Here is an 8,512-nt window from a genome sequence, read left to right on the forward strand (position 1 = left end):
CAAGGGGTCTTCTGGACAGCTCATCTGAGGCTCTGAGGACCACCAGCTTGATCCTCTCCTTTCTCCACTAGAAATGATGTATACCCTCGGCCCCTGAAGTCTTTTTTTTTTTTTTTTTTTTTTTATTATTTATTTGGCTGCACCAGGTCTTAGTTGAGGCATGCAGGATCTTTAGTTGCTGCCTGTGGGATCCAGTTCTCTGACCAGGAATCGAACCCGGGCTCTCTGCTGTGGGAGCTCAGAGTCTTAGCCTCTGGACCACCAGGGGAAGTGTCCCCTGGACCAGCCTTTTACTAGGTCTGCGCTGGCTGAAATATGCCCCACACCTCTGATACCCGCCACTCTGGCTCTCACCCCAACCACACCAGATCCCCGAAGACGGTAAGTGGAAAGAGACTGAGGATCATTTCAGCCTCTTGTACCGCCAGCTGTCTCTGCCCTCCACAAGTCAAGTCACAAAGGGGACTGAGCTCACTGGGAAGCAGTGTGTGGGGTCCCCTACTGCCCAGTGCAGACCCCAGGCTGCTGGTGAGTAGGGGCAGTGGGGAAAAGGTGAGAAGAAGAGGAGGAAGGCAAAACTCCCAGCAAAAAGGAAGTTCAATCAGATTTGTAAAGGGCACAATTTACAAATCCGTCACATATTTTACTGGGCTGGGATTTACGGATTAGCCTGTAATACTTAGGCGGCTTTTTGTAATAAAACCCTGAGCCCAGGCAGCCTTGGGGGAAGTGAGGAGGAGGAAGGGACTTCTCTCTCTATCTCACTTTCATTTTCCCAGCATTTTTTGATCTAGGCAGCCCCATTAATCTGTGCTTTATCTGCCTATGGAGAAGGATTGAGCTCTTTATTGGATTTTTGTCAAGAATAAATGATTTAGTTTGGGATATTGTGGAAGCGATTTTTGTGGTATTACACCATCTAATAAATGAAACAGCAGGGATCAATTCCTTTCTTGCAATGTGTTCAACAGGCAGGGTGAAATATGCCCCACAATTATTTGGTATTGCCCTCTATAGATATTTATAACTGAGTATGACTGCATGTATATGGGTCTGCCCGGCCAAGATGTGATCCATCAGATCTAAAGCATGAGACTTGGGGGACCCATGAGAAGGGCCAGTCAGACACCCAGATCAAGTTCACTTGAGCAGGCAGGCCTGAGTGCTGGAGAGGAGTCAGGTTTAGGGGTGAAGGCTGGAGGTTGCCAGATGATGTTTACTAAGACCCTTGGCTTCTCCCGGAGAGATGGGAAACTGACAGCAGGGAGGGATGTCATGGCCACAGCAAGCCTGACAAACATCCAGGGCGGGGACATGGTGCAGAGAAGCCAGGGTCCCATCCTGCCCGGTCTTGGGTGTCCTGGCGCATGCCCCACTGCCCTCTCTCCCAAGACAACACTTCAAGGGAAGAGGTCTGGAAATACTTGGAGTTTGAAGCTGGCTTTCTGCCCAGGTAGGCTTTTAAAATTTATATCCCTTCATAAGGTTTACAAATATTTATTGAGAGCCTATTATACAACAATGCTTAGCACATGCCTGGCACAAAGTAAGCCAGAGATAGATAGTTGTTCACAGACTGACTGATAAACACAATGCCTTCAAGATGCCCCCAAACCCACATTGTTCTCATCAGCAGAAATGGGCAGTAGGAAGAGGGAAGAAGATATTAGGGCAAGATCAGCCAAGCCCCTTTGCTCAAGCCCCTCCTCTAGAGAAGGATTAGAATTACTCCAAAAAGGGCAAAGTCAAGAGGGATTGTTGCTGATGTTCAGTTGCTAAGTCGTGTCCAATCTTTGCAACCCCATGGACTGCAGCACACCAGGCTCCTCTGTCCTCCACTCTCCTGCAGTTTGCCCAAATTCATGTCCATTGAATCCATGATTCCATCCAACCATCTCATCCTCTGCCGCCTTCAATCTTTCCCAGCATCAGAGTCTTTGCCAATGAGTCGGCTCTTCACATCAGGTGGCCAAAGTATTGAAGCTTCAGCTTCAGTATCAGTCCTTCCAATGAATGTTTAGAGTTGATTTCCTTTAGGATGGACTGGTTAGATGTCTATGCGGTCCAAGGGACTCTCAAGAGTCTTCTCCAGCACCAAATTTCGAAAGCATCAATTCTTCGGTGCTCAGCCTTCTTTATGGTCCAGTTCTCACATATGGACAACCACAGCCAATGGGGTGATGACAAAACCAGTGGGGTGATGCCCACAGCCAATGGGGTGATGACAAAAACCAGTGGGGTGATGCCCACAGCCAATGGGGTGATGACAAAAACCAGTGGGGTGATGCCCACAGCCAATGGGGTGATGACAAAAACCAGTGGGGTGATGCCCACAGCCAATGGGGTGATGACAAAAACCAGTGGGGTGATGCCCACAGCCAATGGGGTGATGACAAAAACCAGTGGGGTGATGCCCACAGCCAATGGGGTGATGCCCACAGCCAATGGGGTGATGACAAAAACCAGAGGGGTGATGCCCACAGCCAATGGGGTGATAACTGCAGCCAATGAGAGGATAACTACAGCCAACAGGGCCGTGGTGAGCTGGCTGGTGAGATCCTCTGTCGAGACTCTCGTGTTATTTGATTGTACAAGGTCTGAGCTGTGCCTTCTGTCCCACACTGAAGCCAGCGTTACTAGGTCTTTGTCCCTGTTTATGGACTTAGAGTGTCTGATCTCTTCCTAAGTGACTTCCTTAGGGGATTCATTTCCTTGACAGGCTCTGTCTCCCTGCCGCTTGTTCTGTAAACGTCGGGAGTGACAGTGAGACCTTAGAGCTGTCTCACTATCCTTAGCGTCATATTTTTGTCCAATTTTGGACTGTCTTCACTGGCTGTGGGTTCTTTTTTTTTTTTCCTGCCAGTCAGAATTCTTGGAGCTTGATGATGATGGGAGGAAAGTTTTAAGTGTCTTAGGCATGAAGAGTCTCTTCCTGCCCCCTTTGCAAAGAAAGAAGTAATGCTGTGTGAAACCGATTAGAAAATCATGGACAGTTCCCACCCTTTCCCTGACGGTGGCAGCTCAGAGGCTTCTGTGTGTGCGTGTGTGATCAGTTGCTCAGTCGTGTTCGACTCTCTGTGACCCCACAGACTGTAACCCACCAGGCTCCTCTGTCCATGGGATTTTCCCGGCATGAGTGCTGGAGTGGGTTGCTATTTCCTCCTCACGACTGCTGGAATAATCCACATACAGTTATGTGGATGGATCACGAGCAGAAGCTAGCTGTGGTCAACAGTGGAGGCTGGGGTTGAGCTTGGGGTCCTATGGCATTATACCATTTGCCCAGCTCCCAGCCAGGGGACAATCAGGAGAGGTTTCCTTCTAACTCCTGAGGCTGACTTCCAGAAGTTCAACTTGGGTCTTGACCTTGGGCCCTTTTGGGTTTTTTGATGTTCCTCTCGACGTGCTCACACGCTCACATTCCAGTGGATATGAAAGTGTCAAGCAAGCATTATCATTTCTACTACAGATTCCTTTGAAAGATAGCTCCTTGGGATATAACACCTTTGTAGCAAGACAGTTATTGTCATCTCAACGTGTTATGCTGAGATCTTGTCTTCAGAGGGAGTTGCCGCTCTTGTTAGAAAACAAGCATCCCCTGCATCTTGGCGGAGAGCAACGCTGTCTCATGGCTGTGGCTCCGTGTCGTCTGGGGTGCTCCTGTTTCTCCCGTGTTCCACGTCCCCTGCATCGGAAAGTCCTGTGGGTTCTACCTCAGGTCGTCCAGAATCCCACCACTGCTCCTCTTTGTTCCTACTGCTGCCACCCTGTCAGGGCCACCAGCATCTCCAGCTGGCTTTCCTGATCCACTTCTGCCCGGGGCAGCCCACTCTCAACCAGCAGCTGGAGCTCAGAATCCCTCTCGTCTCCCCTCTCCCCGCAGCAGAGGTCAAGTCCTCACCGTGGCCGGAGTGAGAGCTCTGACCACCATCTCCCTGCCCAGTGCTGTCGGCCACAGCGGGAGCCTTGCCAGGGTGGCCACGTAACCCAGGCATGCTCCTGCCTCAGGGCCTTTGCACTGGCCACTCCTTTCCCTGGGAATGCTTCTCCCACTGAGATCTGCATGGCCGACTCCTTTATGGCCTTGAGGTTTTTTCTCAGACATCGGGCGGCATTGTATAGAGGACGGGAGGCCAGACTGGAGCCACGTGGCCTGAGCTCACAATCCTTTCCTCCCACCCGCCAGCCATCGGATGCTCCCAGTGTTATTTCACCTCGCTGTGCCTCAGTTTTCTCATCTGTAAAATGGAGATAATAAGGGCATTCATTCACAAGGCTGTAATGAAGATGAAGTAATGTGATGTTTGTAAAGTACTTAGAAACTGAAGTTGAGTAAGTATGATATAAGTGATCGCTTAAAGGAATAAATCAAGTGAGGCTGACATGGACCGCAGTATTTTTTAAATGTTTATTTGCTCATTTATTTCGTTGCACCAGGTCTTGGTTTCGACAGGCAGTGTCTTCAGTCGTGGCACGCGAACTCTTAGTTGCAGCGTGCAGGATCTAATTCCATGACCAGGGATCAAACCTGGGTGCCCTGCATTGGAAGTGTGGAATCTCAGCCCCTGAACCAGCAGCAAAGTCCCCCGGACTGCAGTATTTAAACATGCAGTCAGCCCTCACCCAAGCTCGCTCCTCTTGTACTTACATTCCATTGTATGCATGACCTCTAACTTCCTACAAGATCTGCTTAGTTCTTACATTTACAATTTTTTTATCTGTCTCCCTGGAACAAAATGGCTACAACATAAGCTCCTAGCAGGCAGAAATCTTGGTTTTGCTCACTGATATGCCTAGGACTACAGGAGGCATTCAGCAAAGTATTTGTGGAGTGAACAACTACATTCCCTCGCTCCCCCTCCCATTATAACCATTTTGTGTGCGCGCTGAGTTACTTCAGTCATGTCCAACTCTTGATGACCCTATGGACCACAGCCCGCCAGGCTCCTCTGTCCGTGGGATTCTCCCAGCAAGAATACTGGAGTGGGTTGCCATGCCCTCCTCCAGGGGATCTTTCTGACCCAGGGATCAAATTCATGTCTCCTGAATTGGCATGCGGGTTCTTTACCACTAGCACCAACTGGGAAGCCCTATAATCATTTTACAGACTTTTTAAAAGAATGCTTTTCTGACTATATAAGGAAGATATACAGAAAAGCTCCCACGGTGGGAAGCTGTTGGAGATGCCATACTGAACAGAAGGGAATCAGCTGAAATTCTACATCTTGGGATGGGGTCCGCCAAAGAGGACCCTGAGATAAGGTGTGCGAGTTTCCTGCAGTGGTTGAACAACTTATCACAAAGCTAGTGGCGGAAAACAACACAAGTCTTTTATCTTACAGTTTCAGAGATCAGAAGCCCAAAATGAGTCTTAGGCAGGCAAAATCGAGGAAAACACAGGGCCTGCCTTTCAAGAGGCTCCAGGGCAGGATCTGCTCCTTGCTTTTTCCAGCTTCTAAGGCTGCCTGTCTTTCTGGCTGTGGCTCCCTTCCAGCCAGCAATCCGTTGCTCTGAGCTCTGCTGCCCTCCTCACGCCTTCTCTGGCCCTCCTGCCGCCCTCTCATAAGGACCCTGTGATTACACGGCCCACAGGAATCACTCAGGACACACTCCCCACCTACAGATCTCCCCTTAACCTCATCTGTGGAGTCCCTGCTGTTGGCTCTTATTTAGTCGCTAAGTCGTATCTGACTCTTCGTGACATCATGGGCCAGGCTCCTCTGCCCATGGGGTTTCCCAGCAAGAACACTGGAGTGGGTTGCCATGTCCTCCTCCAGGGGATCTTCCTGACCCAGGGATCGAACCCAAGGCTCATAAATCTCCTGCATTGGAAGGCAGGTTCTTTACCACTAGCACCACCTGGGAAGCCTGTATATATGTATGGTGGTGGTGGTTTAGTCACTCAGTCGTGTCTGACTCTTTGTGACCCCATGGACTGTAGCCCACCAGGCTCCTCTGTCCATAGGATTCTCCAGGCAAGAATACTGGAGTAGGTTCCCATTTCCTCCTCCAGGGGATCTTCCCGGCCCAGGGATCGAACCCAGGTCTCCCACATTGCAGGCAGACGCTTTAACCTCTGAGCCACCAGGGAAGCCCATGTATAGATACCTATATATGTTATCATATGTGTAATATCTACACATGTGTGTATACATGTATGCACATGTGTGTGCATACTGGTGGCTCAGTGGTAAAAAATCCACCAGCTAATGCGGGAGATGCCGGTTTGATTTCTGAGTCAGGAGAGATCCTTCCTGGAGAGGGAAATGGCTGTCCACTCCAGTATTGTTGCCTGGGAAATCCCAGGGCCAGGGAAACCTGGTGGCTACTGTCCATGGGGTCACAAAAGAGTAGGAGACAATTTAGTGACTAAACAACAGCAACAATATAAATATTATATATATATATATATACACACCACATACAAATTCTATAGACTATATACCAAATGATTATCAAAAGCTATGGCAGAAAACAGCTTTCATTTATAATATAATTCAAATTTATTTCTACACAGAGAATGTTTTATTTTGTACTTGAAAAAGGTTTTAACATCAAGAAAGATTTTAAACTACATGGAATAAAGGCAAATTGCAGGGAAGATGGAAAATCCATACATGCATAAAGAAGGAAACTTTTGATATATTTCTTCCTAGTTCTCTTTCAACACACGTGGCCTGTCCTGAATATGCAATTCTAAGTTCTCATTTTTTTTAACTTACTCTTAAACTGTGAGCATCTTCCAGGCCATTAAATATCCTTTGCATATGCATTTTTAATGGCTGCATAATATTCCTTCATGGCTATGCCATCACTTATTTATCCACCCTCCCATCAGTTGCCCTCCTCACCCTCCTCTCCACCACTGCTTAATACCTTAACTACTTGGATGAGAAATGGTGGCTTTCACAGTCTCCAGTCAATGGCTGTATATCTGGAACATTTCAGTGAATATCAAAGTCGCTGCTTCATTAATATAAAGAGGGCACAGACCAAAACAAATGAATGTCTCCGTGACACATCCTCCCGGAAGGAGCAGACTCCCCCAGCATCATGACCTCCTCTCAGCACTATGCATGATCTCACTCGGGTCTTTATGTCTCCCCTGGCCCCCCAGTTCCTGGCACATACCCTGAACAGAGCCAACTTACCCATTACTTTCTGAAAAAATAAGTTTGGGCTAAAAATAGGGTTGGTATAAGAGCTTAAATAATTTTCCAAAAATAGACCTTCCTAGGCTTTGTGGTCTGTCCCTTTGTAGGAGAAGCTACCATTTGGCCAACAAAGATTGTATATGGGTTAGACCGGAACTGTCAGGAGTCAACAGAAGCAGAGAGAGAAGCGGGGCTCATTATTTTAACAGGATTTCTAAGCAAATACTAGGGGTGCCTCCTTGCAGTTGCTCTAGCGGATGAGGGAGAGTGGGGGCTCAGGGGCTGGAGAGGGGTGCACGGAGGGACAGTCCTCCCCTGCAGCCTGGCGTTTTATACCCAGTTGGCAGCTGGGGCCACACATCTCTGGGGAAACAGGAAAAGCATTGACCTATTCCGGTTTGGTATCAACTCCATCACATTGGTAATCCTAAAATAGCTTTCCTGTCTTCCGAATAAAACCTTTTGCATTGAGCGGAATCGGGGAGAAGAGGTTAATTGAGGGTTGACTCACAATCTCAGGTTTGCAAAAAAAGAGGGTTAAGTGGAGCCCTTTCATAGCAGTTACTTACCCTGAAGCTCCAGCCTTCCCACCAGGCCGAAGAAGCTGCCAGGGAGGGCTGAATCTTCCTCCAGCTCCATCTTGGTACCCAGGAACTGGGATGCTGTGTCCTACCCTCAGGGAATTATAATCTGCGGGCACTTCATGATAAAGGAAAATTGTAAAAATCTGGTCCAGCTTTTTGGAGTCTTCGGCTTCAGCCTTCCTTTCTTCCCTGAACAGGAACGATGGATGATTGCATTAGTGACAAGGTCCACTGGACCTCCAAGTGAGATTGGGTTCAACTCAAAAGGCAAATACGAAGCCAGCCATTGTTCAGGGGACTGTGCGTACGGAGTTGGATAAGAGTCTGTGTGGTCAAGGGGGTCTCGGTCTAGAAGGAACACAGACCTGAAAATAATTACAGTGGGGAGGGAGGGGCAGCCACACTGCTCATTCATTTATTCCCTCAGCAGCTGTGGTCTGCGGTGTGCGGGCATCGCACTATATTGGGGATTCCATGTGTCACAACGGACGTGGTCCCTGCCCTCAAGTAGCTTATCGCCCAGCAGGCAACATAGTGCGTGCAGGCTAAGTTGCTTCAGTCTTGTGTTTGACTCTTTGCAACCCTATGGACTGCAGCCCGCCAGGCTCAGTTCATGGGATTCTCCAGGCAAGAATCCTGGAGTGCATTGCCATTTCCTCCTCCAGGGGATCTTCCCCACCCAGGGATCAAACTCACGTCTCCTGCGGCTCCTGCATTGCAGGTGGATTCTTGACCGCTGAGTCATCGGGGAAGCCCAGGCAATGTGGACAACAG

The sequence above is a fragment of the Bubalus bubalis genome, chromosome 3 (assembly GCF_019923935.1).
Source record: "Bubalus bubalis isolate 160015118507 breed Murrah chromosome 3, NDDB_SH_1, whole genome shotgun sequence".
NCBI lineage: Eukaryota > Metazoa > Chordata > Mammalia > Artiodactyla > Bovidae > Bubalus > Bubalus bubalis.